The sequence below is a fragment of the Apium graveolens genome, chromosome 4 (genome assembly GCF_009905375.1).
Source record: "Apium graveolens cultivar Ventura chromosome 4, ASM990537v1, whole genome shotgun sequence".
NCBI lineage: Eukaryota > Viridiplantae > Streptophyta > Magnoliopsida > Apiales > Apiaceae > Apium > Apium graveolens.
In genome coordinates, this window is record NC_133650.1 from 230,460,934 (window position 1) to 230,481,593 (window position 20,660).

General features: G+C 36.5%; 1 non-coding gene across 1 annotated transcript; it reads left to right on the forward strand.

Moving 5' to 3' along the window:
* The first annotated feature begins 20,261 nt into the window (after positions 1–20,261).
* LOC141722586 (small nucleolar RNA R71) lies at positions 20,262–20,368 on the forward strand. The gene has a single exon (XR_012575597.1). It is a non-coding gene; the product is annotated as a small nucleolar RNA R71 (small nucleolar RNA).
* Positions 20,369–20,660: the final 292 nt, after the last annotated feature.

The following is a 20,660-nucleotide window of genomic DNA, read 5'->3' on the forward strand; positions in this document are numbered from 1 at the left end:
TCTTGAGTAGTTTGTGGTTGTGCTGAAGGAAGTAATTCAATTACAATTGGTTCTGTTGGGATCAGAGATTCCTGACCCCCTTCCTTAGCTGCTTCCTTATCTTCTGATCCTGACTCAACTGTGTCCCTGTGAGCTCTTTGCTTTTTATTTTTCTTAAAGGGTGGGGACACTGTAGGAGCTTTATCATCATGATTTAGCTTTCTAAGCCTTTTGAGAGGCCTAGAACTCCCAGTTACAGTGTCTTTCTGAGAAGAGATCTTCTCAGCTTCAATTACAACAGGTTCAGATATGGGAACCTGTTCCTCATTGTCTGACTCATCTCTCAGAACAAGTTTCCTTCTCTTTTGTTGAGTCTGAGGTACTGTCTTAGTCCTCTTGGGTTTGGAAGATGAAGGCTTCACAGGATGTGCTGAAGGTTGAGATTGAGATGTCTGTGATGTTTTGAAATATGTCCTGATTGAGGGTTGAGAAGTTTGAGGTTGAGAAGTTTAAGGTGTTTGTGTAGATGTGGTATATTCTGATGGCTGTTGTGGTGGCTGGGATGTAGGTTGAACATCGGGGTAAACAGATGTGTAGGTTTGAGGATCATCATTTACCAGTATCTGTTTCACTAACTGAGGTAATTGTAAGGGTCTAACCACTTGTTTCTTAATGTCAGCATTTAACAAATCATTAAAAGCCCTTTTTGCAAGCTTAAAGGGTGGAATTAAATCAGTGGTAGGTTGGGGTTCATCAGCACAACAAAAAGTATATGTAAGCTGACAGAATCTAGAAAAGTATACTACATTCCTATCCTCTATCATCCTATCCCCTATGAAACCTAGCACAGCACTTGCAAATTCAAAGTGAGTTTGATGAATAAGAGCATACCCGATTTGCTGACTCATGATTGGAATAGCATCAAAGTTGGAGCATTTATTGGCGAATGCCTTAGTGATGCAATCAAAGAAAAAATTCCATTCTTTCTTGATATTTGCTCTTTTCAGTTGCCCAAGCTTTCCCAAACTTTTCTCATAACTCAAACTAGCCATAAGCTGCTGTAGAACAGGGTCCTCCACTGTTGAGAATGTACAACCTTCTGGTAAGTGGAGAGCTTTGTGAACTGCCTCAGGAGTAACTACATGTTCAACATCATTTACTTCAAATACGATGCTTGGAGTACCAGTAGCACCACCATCATCAAAAATCCCAGTCCGCCAAAACGTCAGTACTTGTTGGCTTGAAATGGTATAAGGTTGGGTCAAAGCATACCCAATTTCACTATTTTCCAAGAAATCTTGCACAAAGTGCAAATATGATAGAGCTTCAGCCTTGTTCAAGATTGCAGCATAGTTATTTGGTACAAATTTGGCTCCATCAACAATTAAATCCTTGGGCGCCATCAGAAATTAGTGAGAAACTTGTTTTCCTGAAAGGTGTTTGTTGAAATGTCTGTAGAGTGAACCGTCAGAAAATATGAGAGAATAAGAAAAGAGAGAGAGTGAAAGAGAATAAAAATATGAATAAAAGATTTGAAAATCTTTTATCTCTTTTACTTAGACAACCCACGTTACAACAGTTAATGAGGAGTGGAACAGACCTTTACACATGTCAAACATGCAGCAGTTAAGGCAGAAGTTAATGGGCACGGTAAATAAGCAATTATGACTTTGCACGTTCAGTTTTAAAAAAAACCGCTCCCACTAAACAAATGATTATTACTGCTTTATCTCACATAAACCAATATTCAAAAAAAATGTGACCGTTGAGGTAATGACCAAAAATAAACCAAGTAAATAAATACTGCCACGTCAGCATCAGAACTTGATTATTATCAGAATTAAAAAGTCATCAGAATATGGCTTCTTAACTCGAAAAGTGAATGTTTATTCCTCTAATTCTTCACACAAATACTGATATGGGTACATCAGAACTTAATCATCAGAACTTCCATCAGAACTTGTCCTCAAAATTTATGCAACTAACACTTAAACAGTTCATCCAAAATAACATTTATCACCATAGTAATTTTCATCATTCATATGGAGTGTATGTGTGTGCATTAAGCTAAATATCAGACAAAGAGTAAAGTCTGATTCATTTCAATACATCTTAGAAATAAGGCATAACTAAGAATTTGCTTAAAATCTGTGATTATTCTGAAGTCTACTATAGAATGAGTTCATGCATGACTTCACCTCAACTATTTTTGTGCTCATTTTATGCATCTTTTGAAATTCCTTTTTACAGTGGCTTCTCAGTGTAAGTGAGTCACAACTGCTTATCAGAATTTATGCTTTTATCAGAGTATTTCTCCAGTAATCATAGAGTGTGAAAAGTCACCAAGAAAATTTTATGTTGCTTTTCTAATGCATATTACTTAATACCAGCAATGCACTTGGGTCTTCCCTTTCACATTTTTTCTCTAGATCTCAAAGGAGTACCTGATTTTTATTTCTTTTCTTTTTCTTTTGATAAGTGAGGCTTATCAGCACTTAGTTCATTCACCAGATTTACTAACATCAGAACTTAACAAATAAGAAGCACTAGTCTAGTCTTTGACTTAGTAATAAGATACACAAAGTAAACTTAACTAAGCTCAATATCAAAATTTTCTTGTGTTAAGAGATTTCCACATAAACGATTACTTCAGACATGGGATCTTTAGTATATTAAAGACTACTAGTTCAGCATCTAGCACAATTATCCTCATTGGATTGAATGGTCACATAAATATTCATATCACTATCAGAGTTTAAAAATTCACATCAGACAACAATCAGCATTTAAGCAAATTTCAATTTAGGCACAAAATTCACAAAGACAGTAATATCTGTAAATACTGATCATAAAGTCTGATGTATCATAACATAAACTAAGCAGATTTAGAAAAAGAACCTGAAACCATTCCAAGTTCATTTACCAATCTAGTAAAGGTTGCTTCACATAGTGGTTTTGTGAAGATATCTGCTAGTTGTTGATCTGTTGGAACAAAATGCAATTCCACTGTACCTTCATCCACATGTTCCCTTATGAAGTGGTACCTAATGCTGATGTGCTTTGTCATTGAGTGTTGAACTGGATTACCTGTCATAGCAATAACACTTTGATTATCACAGTAAATAGGGATTTTAGAATATGTTAACCCATAATCCAGTAACTGATTCTTCATCCAAAGAATCTGTCACAACAGCTTCCTGCAGCAATGTACTCTGCTTCTGCAGTTGATGTGGAAATTGACTTCTGTTTCTTGCTAAACCAAGAAACTAATCTGCCTCCAAGAAATTGGCAACTTCCACTTGTGCTTTTCCTGTCAATTTTGCATCCTGCAAAATATGCATCTGAGTAACCTATTAGGTTAAAGTCTGATTCTCTAGGTTACCACAATCCCAGATCAGCCGTACCCTTTAGGTATTTGAAAATTCTTTTCATAGCTGTTAAGTGAGGTTCTCTTGGATCTGCTTGAAATCTTGCACAAAGAATGGTAGCATACATGATATCAGGTCTACTTGCAGTTAGATAGAGTAGTGAGCCAATCATACCTCTGTAATCAGTAATATCTACGGATGTACCAGTATCCTTATCCAATTTTGTTGCAGTGGCCATAGGAGTGGATACACTTGAACAATCTTGCATTCCAAATTTCTTTAACAAATTTCTGGTGTACTTAGATTGAGAAATAAAAGTTCCTTCTTCATTCTTCTTGACTTGAAGGCCCAGAAAATAGCTAAGTTCTCCCATCATACTCATTTGATATCTTGACTGCATTAGCTTGGCAAACCTTTTACAAAGTCTGTCATTTGTAGAACCAAAAATGATATCATCAACATATATCTGTAGCAGAAGTAAGTCCTTTCCATGGTTGAGATAAAACAGTGTTTTGTCAATAGTCCCTCTGTTAAATCCACTTTCCAGAAGAAACTGAGCTAATGTCTCATACCATGCTCTTGGAGCTTGCTTAAGGCCATAAAGTGCTTTGTCATGTCTGTAGACATGATTAGGAAATTTTGAATCTACAAACCTGGAGGTTGTTTAACATATACTTCTTCTTCCAATTCTCCATTAAGAAAAGCACTTTTTATATCCATTTGAAAGACTGTAAACTTTTTGTGAGCAACATAAGCGAAAAATATCCTTATGGCTTCCAATCTAGCAACTGGTGCAAATGTTTCATCATAATCAATTCCCTCATTTTGAGAATATCCTTTTGCAACCAGCCTTGCTTTATTCCTTTTAATTATGCCATCACTATCAGTTTTGTTTCTAAACACCCACTTTGTACCAACAACAGATCTGTTCTTTGGTCTTTGTACTAGGGTCCAGACTTTATTTCTTTCAAATTCATTTAACTCTTCCTGCATTACTTGCACCCAATCAGCATCTTGAAGAGCTTCTTCCACTTTCTTTGGTTTAGTCTGAGAAAGAAAAGAGTGATAGAGACATTCATTTGATGTAGCTGTTCTAGTTCTGACACCTGCATCAGGATTTCCAATAATTAAGTCAGGTGTATATGCTTTAGTCCACTTCCTTGCAGATGGAAGGTTTTCTCTAGAACTGGATGCTCCCCCATGATCTATGCTGTCTTCATCAACCTTTTTTGATGCTCCCCCTGAAATTATGCTCTCTGAGTTAGATCCTTCAAAATTGGAGTTCCCAGAATTATCAGAACTTGGCCCATCAGAACTTGATGAATCAGAACTTGAAGAGCCAGTTGTAGGTTCTGATGCTTCTTGAGATGTGATTGTATCTTCAGTATGCTCCCCCTGCACAGGTGCATCTTCCTTTGGCGTAGTCACCACAGTTTCAATAACATCAGAATTTAATCCATCAGAGTTTGCAGTATCAGGATTTAGACTATCAAGATTTAGACTGTCAGGATTTACAGTATCAGAATTTAAAACTTCATTCTCAAATCTCAGCTGATCATGATCATTGAAATCTTCAAGTCCTGTAATCTTCTTATCATCAAAAGAGACATTGATAGATTCCATGACAACCCTTGTTCTTAAATTGTAGACTCTGAAGGCTTTTGTGGAAAGTGGATATCCAACAAAAATTCCTTCATCAGCTTTTAGATCAAATTTGGATAGCTGTTCAGGATGAGTCTTACGAACAAAATACTTTCATCCAAATACATGAAAATACTTCAGATTTGGCTTTTTTTCTTCACCATCTCATATGGTGTCTTTCCATGATTGTTAATGAGTGTTGCATTTTGAGTAAAACAAGCAGTCTGCACAGCTTCAGCCCAAAAATAGGTTGGTAACTTTGCCTCATCAAGCATAGTTCATGCAGCTTTAATGAGAGTTCTATTCTTTCTTTCAACAACTCCATTTTGCTGTGGAGTTCCAGGAGCAGAGAATTCCTGCTTGATTCTTTGGTATTTGCAGAACTCTTCCATAATCAAATTCTTGAACTCAGTGCCATTATCACTTCTTATGATTTTCATAGAGTCATTAACCACTTTATCTAGTTGTTTGACATGATCAATCAAGATAGATGCAGTTTCACTTTTTGTGTGCAAGAAATACATCCATGTGTATCTGGTGAACTCATCCACTATGACCATAGCATATTTCTTCTTTGCAATAGAAATGACATTCACTGGACCAAATAGATCAACATGTAGTAGGTGATAAGGCTCAAGAATTGAAGATTTAGTCTTGCTCTTGAATGAAGATTTTCTTTATTTTGCCTTTTGACAGGAATCACAAAGGCCATCAGGAGCAAATACTGATTTTGGCAAACCTCTCACAAGATCTTTCTTGAAGGTTGGTGATTGTCACTATTGTAAGAAACCAGGTCATTGGAAGAGGAACTGTCATGCTTATTTGGAGGATCTGAAAAAGAAGAAGGCTATTGTTACTGCTTCCGATTCAGGTATTTATGTTATTGAAGTCAATTTGTCTACTTCTACATTTTGGGTATTAGATACTAGATGTGGTTCTCATATTTATATAAATGTCCAGGAACTGCAGGGAAGTAGGACATTGGCGAAGGGAGAAGTCGACCTACGAGTTGGCAATTGAGCAAAGGTTGTTGCTTTAGCTGTAGGGACTTATCGTTTATCGTTGCCCACTGGGCTTGTTTTAGAATCAGATAACTGTTTTTACGTGCCTGCGATTTGTAGAAACATTATTTCGGTTTCTTGTTTGGACAAGAAAGGTTTTTTGTTTTTGATTCAGAACAATAGTTGTTCCTTTTCATTCAATAATGTTACCTACGAGATTGCACGTTTGTTTAATGGTTTATATGTTCTTGATATAGATACTCATCTCTATAACATAAATAATGATAATAAACGTATTAAGATGAAAGACTCAAATCAAACATACCTTTGGCATTGTCGTTTAGGTCACATAAATGAGAAACGCATTTCCAAATTACATAAAGATGGTTACTTGGATAAATTTGATTTTGAATCATACAAAGAATGCAAATCTTGTCTCATTGGAAAAATGGCTAAAGCTCCTTTTACTGGACAAGGTAAAAGGGCCACCGAACGATTAGGACTTATACATATTGATGTATGTGGTCCAATGCGTACGATGGCAAGAGGTGGCTTTTACTACTTCATTACTTTTACTGATGATTTCAGTAGATATGGATATGTGTATCTTTTGAAGAACAAATCTGATTCTTTTGAAAAGTTCAAAAAATACAAGGCTGAAGTGGAAAAGCAAATAGGGGAAAGTATAAAAGTTCTACGATCAGATCATGGAGGAGAATACTTAAGCCTCGAGTTTAAAGGTTTCTTGAAGGAGTGTGGTATCGTATCACAACTTACTACTCCTGGAACGCCTCAATGGAATGGAGTTTCCGAGAGGAGAAATCGTACCTTGTTGGACATGGTGCGATCGATGATGAGTCTAGCAGATCTTCCAATAAGTTTCTGGGGTTATGCTCTAGAAACGGCTACATATACACTAAACCGAGTTCCAACTAAATCGGTTCAAAAGACTCCATATGAGATATGGACTGAGAAACGTCACAACATGTATTTTATGAAAGTATGGGGATGCGAAGCATTTGTGAAATGCTTGGTGTCTGACAAGCTGGGACCAAAATCGGATAAATGTTATTCTGTGGGATATCCTGAAGAAACTAGAGGGTATAGTTTCTATAATCCTACCGAGAACAAAGTGTTTGTTGCTCGAACCGCTGTATTTCTTGAAATAGAGTTACTTTTAAAGAAAATTAGTGGGAGGACTATAGATCTCGATGAAGATCGAGTTGTATAAAATAATATTGAACCAGAGTTAAAAAATGGGCAGGAAGTGCATCAAGATGTTCCTGCTCCGGAAACACAGGTTGTTCGTAGATCTAGTAGGGCTCGTCATGAGCCTGAGAGATATTATGGATTTCTCTTGACTCAAGATGATGATGTAATGCTCATAGATAATGATGAGCCTCTTACCTACCAAGATGCTATGAACAGTCCAGACTCCGAGAGATGGCTAGAGGCCATGAAATCTGAAATGGAATCCATGTATCAAAATAAAGTATGGACTTTAGTCGATCCACCTGAAGGGGTAAAACCTATAGGGTGCAAGTGGGTTTTCAAGAAGAAAATTGACATGGATGGTAAAGTATAGACTTATAAAGCGCGACTGGTGGCAAAAGGTTTCAAACAAGTTCATGGTATAGACTATGATGAGACCTTTTCACAAGTTGCTATGCTCAAATCCATTAGGATTTTGCTAGCAATAGCTGCTTACTACGACTATGAGATTTGGAAAATGGATGTCAAAACTGCTTTCTTAAATGGGAGCCTTGAAGAGGATGTATACATGATACAACCTGAGGGTTTTGTCGATCCCAAGTTTGCTAAGATGGTCTGTAAGTTGCTTCGATCTATTTATGGATTGAAGCAAGCCTCAAGGAGATGGAATCGTCGTTTTGATGAAACAGTCAAAGAATTTGGCTTTATTCAAAATGAAGATGAACCATGTGTTTATAAGAAGGTTAGTGGGAGCCACGTGACATTCCTAGTACTATATGTAGATGACATATTACTAATAGGGAATGACATACCTTCTCTACAGGCTGTTAAGACTTGGTTGGGAAATAGTTTCTCGATGAAGGACTTAGGTGATGCTACCTATATATTAGGGATCAAGATCTATAGAGATAGATCAAGGAAATTAATCGGCCTAAGTCAGAGTACATACATTGACAAAGTATTGCATCGTTTCGGGATGCAAGAAGCAAAAAGATGATATGTCCCAATGTCTCATGGGATATTGATCTCAAAAGACAACTGCCCTAAATCATTAGATGATAAGGGCCGTATGAGCAAAGTTCCATATGCTTCGACAATTGGATCTATAATGTATGCGATGATTTGTACTCGATCTGATGTTTCGTATGCCTTGAGCATGACGAGCAGATACCAGTCTAATCCTGGTGAGGGTCACTGGACAGCAGTCAAGAATATTCTTAAGTACTTGAAAAGGACTAAAGATTCATTCTTGGTGTATGGAGGAGATGATAAGCTGGTTGTAAAGGGTTACACTGACGCCAACTTTCAGACAGACAGAGATGATTCAGTATCTCAGTCATGTTTTGTGTTTTGCCTTAATGGAGGTGCTATAACTGGAAGAGTTCAAAGCAAGAGACAGTAGCTGATTCTACAATGGAAGCTAAGTATATTGCTGCCAGTGTAGCAGCCAAAGAGGCTGTTTGGATATGGAAATTCATAACGGGACTTGGTGTGGTTCCACCGATCACAGATCCAGTTGATCTTTACTGTGATAATAATGGAGCCATCGCGTAGGCTAAAGAACCAAGGTCTCATTCCCGGGCAAAGCATATACTTAGGAGATATCACCTCCTTCGAAAGATTAATGAAAGAGAAGATATACATATATGTAAAGTGCATACTGATGATAATGTTGCAGACCCACTGACTAAGGCTTTATCGCAGTAAAAGCATGAAGGTCATACTAGTTCCATGGGTATTAGATATATGGGTGATTGGCTCTAGTGCAAGTGGGAGATTGTTAGTGTTTGTGCCCTAGAGACAATACTATTATGTTTATATTATGAAACATTTGGATTATTAATTCTGATTATATGGATTATTCTTTAGTAATTTATTATATCTTTATTTTCTGTGATAAGATGTTAGATTAATAAATGTCCTTGGAATATGATATGTAATTCTATATCTCTAAGTACGTGGCTTAGAAATGGGATTATGAGAATAGTATCGATATTCCTAAAGATCCCTAGTCGAGTACTATTATTAAGGGACAATAATAATGCATTAAGACTAGTGTGAATGTTGACTGATGATCACATCTCATTGATCATAGGTATAGTGATACTAAAGTCAAAACACAGGCACATGTATTATATACATGGTGCTGGAAGACCCAATGTGAGATTCTACATGTCTGTTGTGTCATAAGTAATTCTCACAGTGATAATGATGTATTGGTCCTTACACTTGAAATCATTATATTTCTATATGAGAATTAATATACTTTGGTTGCATTAAAAGTTACCTTTGACCGGGTGATGATAAAAGTGTATATTGGGTATATTATGAATCATATGAGAAATATGAATGATCTAAAAAGGATTTAACCCTCCTATTTCAGGAGTGATATTATTGGCCTCTTGTTTGAGCTAGACTATGAAATGCATGGCCATGCTCAAATGTTGATTTGATGTTATAGTCTACTCATCGATCAAGGAAACCTGGATTAAATTATGAAGAGGATGACACATAACATGCCTCGAGTTTAATCTATAATATATGGTTAAAAGGATTATAGTACATTGTACATTATACACAAAAGGTTTAATCAATCACTGATTTAATTATTATTATTTGGGTAACAATGATGTATTACTAGATGCCGCTCATTATTTATGATTTTAAATTATATTTAAAATTATTGCCAATGTAATAATAACCTAAAGGGTCGCACAAAGAATGATTGGAGGATTATTCAATTTAAATTCGGATTTAAATTAAATGTAAGTAATTCAAATTATTTGTTATTAATTAGGCGTGACTTAATTAATTAAATAAATAGGAAATTCGAATTTAATATTAAATCCAAAATTAAGTTATTGGATGATTAAGTGAGACTTAATAATACAATAATTAGAATTTCGAATTTAATAATAATAATAACTCTAAAATTAAGTTTAGGGTTGGAGGCCCAATAGATCTTGCCTATACAATATCTTTTTCTAATAGAATTAGGGTTACACATTTTATTTGATAAAACATAAACCCTAGCAGCTTGAAGAGAGATAGAGAGAGCAAGAAGGCGGCCTCAAGAACGTGCTAGTACACACCCATCCTCCGGGCGATTATTCGTGTGGATACCTTCAAGGCATAGATCATTCCAGCGACGGGCTACGTGGTGATCATTCAAGATCTCCATCTTTCCATTAACGTAAAGCTTCTTAAGGTAAACATACTGAACTACGAATTAAATATTATTTTTCGCATAGATCCTGCGGAGGGTTTTGATTTTTTAAGAATTAAATTTACGTTTTCGTTGCGTTTATGTGCTAAAAACCCTTCATATAACCCGTCTAGCTTTGCTGTATATGGAATTTGTTAGTGTTGTATTTTAATGGTGCTGGAAGGTTGCTCAGTTGTTGTTATATTGAGAGGGCATGTTATAATGTTTAGTACCTTTATATCCCAGTTTTCTGCACTGTTGTTGATTCTGCTACTGTTATTGTTGCTAGTGTTGCTAATCTAGATATCTTTTATAAATGGATCCTAAGAATAAAGACATGGGTGCTTTGATTGGGCAGCATTTTCCTGACACAGGTGCACCGTTTGAACGGTGATATTTTTTTTATACATCCTCGTTATGTTTTGAATAAATATCCTATTATATTTCAGGAAAATGCCACCCAAGAAAGCTACCCAGTCTAAAGAAAATAGTAGTAGTTTGGCGGAGGGTCCAATTATAAATGAAATTCGAGACTTGTTGCACCAATAATAGCAACAACAGTTGCAGTTAATCCAACAGATTCAGCAATAACAACACCAACAAGGAGAGCTAAACCAAACTACCAGTTTTAAATCCTTTCAGTCTGTTAAGCCCCCAGAGTTCAAGGGCGAAGTGCATCCTGTTGTTGCCAGAAATTGGCTGAAGAAAATGGAAAAGGCATTTACCCTCACGCAATTAAGTGATGATCTTAAGACCAATTATGCGAGTTACTTTCTTAAGAATGAAGCAAATTATTGGTGGGAATCCACTCGAGCGTTGGAAGGAGAAGGCCCTGTTTCTTGGACATGATTTACAGAATTATTCTTGGAGAAGTATTTTCCCGATGGATTAAGGAATCAATTGGAAGTTGAGTTTTTAGAACTGAAACAAGGTAAAAGAAGTGTGTCGGAGTATGAGGCCAAGTTTACAGAATTGGACCGATTAGTTCCTGAGTATGTAAGTACGGAGATTCAGAATGTAAGGAGGTTCCAATAAGGGTTGAAGTCTGAAATTCATAGAGGAGTTGTGGCATTGTAACTCAAGACATACTCCTTTATGGTTCAAGTCGTCCTAGTAATAGAAGGTGACCGGAAGTTGGCTATTAAGGAAGAGAATGATAAGAAAATGAAGTCCAGTGGTAATATGGACAAGGCAGATCAAGAAGAATCTAGTCAAGAATGGAAGAATCAGTTTGGACGAAGTAGGAGTAAGAGATTTCAGAGACATAATTTCTCTCAGGCTAGGTCTAGTGCTACTTCAGTTGCTTCCACTCCAACCCAGTCAGTCAAGTCAGTAGTGGATTGCAAGTCCTGTGGCAGGAGACACAGTGGTTTATGCAAAAAGAATGTGCAATGTTTCAAATGTGGACATAAGGGTCATTATACATCAGAATGTAATCCAGAAAATCTAGGAGTTACGTGTCATAATTATGGAAAGGTTGGGCATATTGCAAGGAGTTGTAGAATGATCATTCAAGAAACTTCATCCCAAGGGCCAACATCCAGCATAGCTGGAGTTACGTGTCATAATTATGGAAAGGTTGGCCAATAGTAAGGTAAGTTCTGGATGTAGAAGCAATATAAGAAGTTGTTCCAATCATGCGAGAAAGGGAGTAATAAGTTAAAGGTATAAGGTAGATCCACCATGAGTAAAGATGCGAAGGAGAAAATACTAAATCTGGAGGAAGTTTGAGTAATAAATAAATGCCCTGGAGTCTCTGGAGGCCAGTGGAACGAAGTAAGTAGTTGATAATTGTGAAACTTATTGGAAAGGGAAATGAGCATACCAGATATGGTCCCTTGGGGTGCACCAGTGATGTTGTTGGAGAAAAGGGATGGAATTATAAGATTGTGTACTGATTATCAGGAGTTTAACAAAATGACGAATAAGAATAAATAACTTTTATTAAGAATTGATTACCTATGTGACCTAATTCAAGGAATGTGTAATTTCTCGAGAATTTACTTAAGAACTAGCCTGAGGACATATAGAAGATTGCGATTAGAACGAGTATGAGCGTGGCAAGTTTGGTGATATCATGTGGAGTAACAAGTGTATGAGTTGTCTCTAAGGATTTAAAGAACATGGTGTATGAGGAGTACTTGGATAAGCAAATTGTATTTCTTGATAACATCCTCAGTTATTCAAAGAATAAGAAAGTCTATGTGGAATGCCCAAGGATTTTCCTCCGAAGATTAGAAGGGAACCAACAATACGTTGAGTTTTCAAGTATGAAATTTTGACCGAGGTTAACAAAAGATTCCGATTAATCCATTAACAACTACCTAAGCAAAGCCGATATGGTAACAGATGCCTTGTGCAGAAAGAAAGGATTGGATGTAACTAAGACCACTGAGGAGTTAATAAAAGAATTGGAAAGAGTGGAATATGAAGTTCAAATACCTAAAGGTGATAAGAAATGAATATATGTGATTACTTTTCAGCTTTAATTGATGGAAATGAGTAAAAAGTGTTCGAATATTTGGGAATTAAGTTGAAAGTGAGTACCATGTATCATCCGTAGACGAATGGCCAAATTGAAAAGATGCTTCAAACGATATAAGATATGTTGAGAGTATCTATTTTGGATCTTAAAGGAAACTGAGGTAATCACCTACCATTGCTTGAATTTTTCTATGTTAATAGTTATCATGCTAGTAGGGGGATGCTACTTTGCGAAGCCTGGTATGGGATTAAGTGTGGATCCCCACACTAGTGAGAGGAAGTGGGAATAGAGATGTTATTGGGTTCTAAGTTAATTCAGCACACCGAGTTCGTAGTGATGTTGATTTGGAAAAGAGTTGAAGCAGCTCGGGATATACAAAGAAAGAAGGCGGATTTGCATCAAGAGAGTATGAATATAGAAATAGAACCATTAGTGTTGGTAAAAGTTTCACCTTGAAAGAGATTGGATAGGTCTGAATAGAGGGGACAAGTTAAGTCCTAAATATAGTGATCCGTTAGAGGTACTGATAAATATAGGTAAAGTTGTCCATGAGTTAATGTTGCCGCCTCCGCAGCTGCAACATATATATATATATATATATATATAATGAGTTCCACGTGTCAATGTTAAGGCGATAAGTATCTGATTCAAATCAAGTGATTGATCCAAATTCTTGATCGTTAAAGACGAGTCCTCAGAAATGAATGTATATCCATAGTGAGTACGTTTGAAAAATCCTCGAGTAGGAGAGTCTACCTGGAAGTTAAAGTCAGATAAGTTTGACAAATATCCTCACTTGTTTAGTTAGATCAGATTCTGAGGACAGAATCTTTTTAAGGGGGAAGGATGTAACGACTCGCGTATTTTCGTACTATTTAATGTGTAATTATGGAATTATTAAATAAATAAAATATGTGTATAGCTTCTATCAGCTATGTGTTGTTTTATTATTATCTATGTGTGATTTTTTTCGGTGTACAGGGTTGTTCGCGTAGTTAATTAATAAGTGGTACTGAATTGTTTTCACTTTTAAAAGTGGATTTAATGCAAATTTATTTGCATAAATACTTGGATTCCCTCTAAAATTGTTTTTATGGTTTTATAATTATAATAATTATTTTTGAGATTTTATAAAATTTAGAAATTAATATTTCATCAATTATTGAGCCCTGAATGATTTTCTGATTACATTTATTTATAAAATCCGTATTTAATTCCAGAATTCTTTAAAAATCATGAAACTCATAGTTTAGTAATTTTAGATTATTCCGAGAATTTTAAAATTATTCTGAAAATTTTTAGGATTAATTTTACCCGCGCGTTGTTTCATTTTATTGATAAAAGCGGGTATAAGTGGCGTTTCAGAAATTCTTTTAAAATTTTGAAAATTACATTTTCATTTACTCCGGGATATTTTTAGCATTTTAAGACTGTTTATGTAATTTTCTGGAATTATTTTATGTATACCTTGGTCCGTTAATTTTAAATTTCGGGGCAGGATCGGACTATAAGGGATTTATATTGCTACGTGGCAAGACAGGAATCAGTGTGGCTGTAACTTCTGATACGTGTTGTTTGATTGCTGGTTAGCAGGAATTAAAAGAAAAGAAACAACAAAGCACAACTTTGTGTTCCTTTCCCCTCTATTCTCGGCTATGAGTCCCTCTCGCCTATTTCTTTCCTCTCGATTTTGTTCTCTCCTCTTTTTCCCTTTTCTCTTCTCAAAGTCTTCTCTTCTTCCATGTTCTTCTTTTGCCTTGGCTGTTTATGGTAAGCTGCTGCCAATCTCTACTTTTCCGACCACCACCGCCATTCTTTTACAGTGGCTTTTGGCTTCCGTTGAATTGTATATACATATATATATATATATATGTGAATATAGATATGATGTGAATCATTTGTGATTCTTTCCCTTCCTTGTTTGCCTCGAGTTCCCTGTTGTTATTGTTTGGTTCAATTTTTCCGGTCACACCCACGCGTGTGGGTGCGGCTGCTTGGTCCTGTCTAGTTAACATTTGCCTATTATTTATTAATTTATTTATGTGTTTTATGCATGAATAGTATGATTACCATTCATAAATTAAATTTATCGTACAGGAATTTTATTAATCAATCGGTGAAATCTGTGATTGAAAACCCAATCCGGGTACCTCCGAATTTTACCGCCGTCCGCGATGAATTTCGACGAGCGGACGGTGGAATGTGATGAATCAATTCTGAGTCCTATACTTATAAAATAATATTTAATATTTAATAGTTAAGTCGTACAATTATTTTTGAAATGTAAATAGTCGGATATAATTGTTAAGGCTTGAATTGGAACTGAGAATTTGGGTAGTCGGGTTATGATTGATTAAATGTGAATTGTGATTGTTGGTTATTGTGACGTCGATTGTATTCGACGGGTAGTCCGATAAACAAAGGAGGCGCTTCCCGATTTTTGGGAGCATACCCTGTAAAATATCGGAACTACTAGTCGAATGTAAATAGTTATATAATTATAAATAAATATTTTGCGAACTATAACTGACAGCTTTTATCCTAAAGCAACAAGTACACGCGCTTTCTGAAAATAATCATCGAGTCGAGTTTTGAGTATGTGAACCCTGATTGCTGTATGTATTATGATAATACATATAAGTACGAGTCGGGATTGGATATCAAATGGGTAGGTTCGTTATTGAGGATATGTCAAGCATACCTGAACGTCTAACATAGAGTATTTCGACCTTGTAGGTTCTAGTCGGGGAAACCGAAAATAGATGTTGGACTAAGGATAACTAGTGGACAGTCGACGAGCTTAGTAAGGTTTCAACCGAAGAACCTGAGTGTTGAAGTCGAATCCAAGGTGATCTAGTGATTAGACGATAAAGCCTGAGCGTCTGAGCCGGCTCAGAGTTGATCAGTAATAGTTGTAAAGCTCTGCAAGGCAAGTACCCTTAACCATTCTTTTATGGTTCAGTATATATGAATGAAATGTTATTTTATTTTTGAACAGGAAAAGAAACGTTTTAAATTACGTATCCCCTGTGTTTGAAAATGTTGTTAAATATATGTTTTGGGGAGAAGTAACTTCTGAAAGTACCTATCTTTAAAATGTGATTAAAAATGGAAAATAAGTTTTGAATAGTGTGTTGTGACATAATTGATTGTAACAAGAGATAGGTAAAAGTGATTTTGAAACTGGATAAAACGAATCATATATTGGATAATGTTGCGTAAGTGGCTAATTCGGTTGTGCGCATTACATAACCGATTAGTCCAGCATAGTTAATCAGAGACCTAGCTAGTCTCTGCGGATCTGGTGATTTTGTGTGAAAGCCCGATCAGCTTTCCTAGACATTTTGTGTGATAGCTCGACCAACTATCCTAGATAATTTGTGTGGAGGCCTAATCAGCCGTCCCTTGATAACATCCAATAATATCTGATTGTGATTTTGTGGTTCCAGTTCGGAATAAGTGAATGAGGTTCCAGTCACGGAACAAGTGAATGAGGTTCCAGTAACGGAACAGATGGTTTTAGGTCCCCTTAATGTGACAAATGGTTTTGTGGTTCCTGTAATGGAACAGAAGGTTTGGAAATGAAAATAGCATGCTAAAATTGAACTCTGGTATTTTTGCACAGCACACGACTGATGATATTGTTTTTCAGAGCATGCTAGTTTTGAATATCCAGTTTATGAATGTTTATACATGTTTTACTTATTTTCTAACGAGTTATGAATTCTGTTCCTATAACTGCTTTACTTTAAATTGTTTTTACTTGTCATTCATATAGTGGTACTGCTGAGCAATTGATTGCTCACCCTTGCAGAATGTTTTGTATATGTATTGCATACACCTAAGAGATTCTTCTGTGATGTTCAGGGAAGAGTTCCAGTTCCTTCCTTGTCAGGCTCCTCTGAGGTAGTTGTGTTAGACCAAAGTGGGTATGTTGAGTTGTTGTATTAAGATAGTATTCTCAAGAGTGTCTTTAGTAAGTTGGTTTTGTGTTGATTGTAACCTAAGTCATATTTAAACCTGGAAAAGATCTTGGTAAAAGGGGTTGTGTTTATATAATAATGTTGAGTTGGATTATGTTGTGTTGTTATTATTGTTATTGATGACGTCAACTCTTGACCCCGGGGTTGAGGCCGTCACAGTTTTTGTGCTTGCTTCTTGGTTGCTTCTTGGAAATAATGTAAGTGATCTCTTGTATATGATTTTTATTCTCTAGTTTATATCCTAGGATTGATTTTTGTTAGCAAATCCTTGGACAAATCTAGCTAGGCTTTATAGTTTATAAGTTAAGCTAGTTAGTTTAGCCATTTAGCTTACTATTCCCTTAACCTTAGATGATCATCCTATATCTCTAGCTCACTATTTGATAAAGTAACCATGGTTAATTTTCTACCATGGTTAGTTAGTGCGTTATGTTTATTTAATCGTTTACGCGTTTGTTCGGTCGCTTAAACGTTTTCGTAATACTTTCACGTAAACGGTTCGCGACGTAAATTCTTTCGTATTTATTCCTTGTGTTTTGAATTATCGTACTTGGATATAAATCCGTAGGGTTTTAAATTCGTAATTATATTTTGATTCCCATAATTCTCGATGATTCGTAAATATGGTCGTTTTTTAATGTTCATTTTCTTCAAAAACTAATAGCGTTTACATACACTCATTTGGTACGTATAATCATAATATCAACTTCGAAACTCATTTTCCCATGCACATCATAGTGTGGGCTAAAAAGTTTTCCCCGTATGTCAGGGTTACTATTCATTAATGTTTTTACAAAGTCTCAAAAATTTGAGTTATTACAGAAAGTGCCAAAAGGATAAGTAAAAGTGGTATTCTCTTGATCTTCTGGGGTAATGAAAATCTGATTATATCCCGAATACTCATCCAGAAGACAATAATACTCATGGCCAGCCAACCTGTCAAGCATTTAATCAATGAATGGAAGAGGGAAGTGATCATTCCTGGTGGATTTATTCAGCTTTCGATAATCCATGCATACTCTCCATCATGTGACTGTCCGAGCAGAATGAGTTTTTTTTTGTTCATTAGCAACAACTGTAATGCCTCCTTTCTTAGGCACACACTGCACTGAGCTCACCCATGAACTATTAGAAATAGGATAGATGATCCTTGCATCCAGCCATTTAAGAATTTATTTCTTCAATACTTCCTTTATGATAGGATTGAGTCTCCTCTGTTGTTCAACGGTTGGTTTACTTTCTTCGTCAAGAAGAATTTTATGCATGCAATAAGAAGGGATGAATCCCTTGATATCTATTATAGTCCATCTGATTACTGATTTAAACTTTCTCAGAATTCTCAAGAGCTTGTCTTCATCACTACCTGAAAGGTCAGATGCGATAATAACATGCAAAGTAGATGCATCACCTAAAAAGGCATACCTCAAGTGATCAGGCAATGGTTTTAGTTCAAGTATGGGAGCTTCCTCAATAGATGGTTTGGACGCTCCTGAGAATATTTAAGCTCTGATAATCCAAGAGAATCGAATGGCAAGTCCAATCTCCTTTTTTCATGGAGATGCATTCAAATACTATATTTGCTCTTCCCTTTCTTCATCTTCACTATTAGATTCCCTTGTTAAGGCTCTCTCTAAGGCGTTAGTCCCTAGCAATTGATCAAGCTCCGAATTCACTACAGAGTCGACCAGCTCTACCTTAAAGCACTCCTCTTCATCAGTAAGGAATTTCATTGCATTAAAGACATTAAAGGTAATGTCCTGATCCTGAACCCTCATAGTGAGCTCACCCTTCTACACATCAATCAGAGTTCGGCCAGTAGCTAAGAATGGTCTCCCCAAGATAATGGGAATCTTCTTATCTTCCTCAAATTCCAGAATGACAAAATCAGTAGGGATGATGAGTTTGTCCAATTTAATCAATACATCCTCAACTACACCTCATGGATAAGTGATGGATCGATCAGCCAGTTGTAAGGACATGTTTACAGGTTTTGGATCAGACAGACCAAGTTTCTTAAAGACAGACAATGACATCATATTGATGCTAGCTCACAAGTCACACAAGCACTTGTCAAAATATAAGTTTCCAATGGTGCATAGTATCGTGAAGCTTCCTAGATCTTTAAGTTTAGGAGGCATTTTTTGTTGCAGCACCGCACTACATTCTTCCATTAGAGCAACAGTTTCCAACTCCTCAAGTTTAAGCTTCCGAGAAAGAATACCCTTCATGAATTTAGCATAGCTCGGCATTTTTTCTAGAGATTCCGTAAAAGGTATGTTAATATGCAATTTCTTGAAAACCTCCAGAAACTTGGAAAATTATTTATCGAACTTCTACTTCTGAAATCTTTTAGCATATGGAGGAGGCGGATAGACTTGTTTATCTCCTGTATTTTTCTCAGGAGTAGTGTTTTCAGTAGAACTCTTCTTCGTTTCAACTTCGATCCCCTTCTGATCAGCTGTTTCCTCAAGAATTACATTTTCTGAAGCTGGCAAGGGCGCGGGTGTGCTTGATATGGGCGCGGGCGTGCCCATCTTCCGGAGAAAATTTTCAGATTCTTCGTTTTGATGATTTTTAGGGCTAGCGACCTTTCCAGACCTCAAGGTGATTGCCTTCAATTGTTCCTTGACTTCCCTCTTGCATGGATTAGCTTCTATATCACTAGGAAGAGTTTCTTGTGGTCAGTTCAATAAAGCATTGGCAATTTGCTCTATTTGATTCTCCAGAGTTTTGATTGAAACCGCTTGGCTTTTGCACATCAGTCTCAACTCCTCCAATTCAGATTTTTCATTCAAAGATGGACCTACACCTCCATGAGATTGTTGTTGCATTCCCTGTGGCTGAAATTGTTGCCTTAGTGCAAACTGTTGCTGAAAACCATGATGATTGAAAGGCTTGTTTCTAAACTGCTGGTAAGGCTGTTGCATACCACCCTGATTATTGCTCCAGCTGAAGTTAGGATGGTTGCTGTTGTTAAGATGATAAGTGACAGGATCTGGTTGTTACGATCTCTGAAAGTTGATTACAAACTGAGCTGATTGACTAGATATAGCACATTACTTCATCGTATGCGAACCTGCACAAAGCTCACAAACACTAGTTATCTGATGAACACCATAGTTGGCCAGAGAATCCACTTTCATAGTTAATGCCTTTAGCTGAGCAGCTATAGCCGTAGCTGTATCTACCTCCAGAATTCCTGCTACCTTGCCTTGTGGTAGTCTCTGAGTTGGATTATGATATTCATTAGCGACCATCATCTCAATTAGCTCATAAGCTTCCTCATAGCTCTTAGCCCATAAAGCTCCACCTGATGTTGCATCGAGCATATGTCTTGACTGTGTTCCCAAACCATTATAAAAGCAATTTATCACCATCCAGGCAGGCATTTTATGATGAGGACACTTCCTAAGCATCTCCTTGTAGCACTCCCAGGATTTACATAGAGATTCACTTGATTGTTGTGCAAATTGAGTAAGAGCATTCCTGATTGCAGCTGTCTTTGCCATAGGGAAGAATTTAGTAAGAAATTTCTGAGCAAGATCCTCCCATGTCACAATAGAACCTGGTGGTAGAGAGTGCAACCAGCTCTTAGCTTTATCCCTCAGAGAAAATGGGAAAAGTCTCAGTTTCACAGCATCTTCAGAAACACCGTTGAACTTGAAGGTGTCGCAAATATCGATAAATCCCTAATGTGCATATTGGGATCTTCCGTTGGAGAACCCCCAAGCTGGACTGAATTCTGCAACATTTGAATCGTGCCAGGATTGATTTTAAAGGTATTAG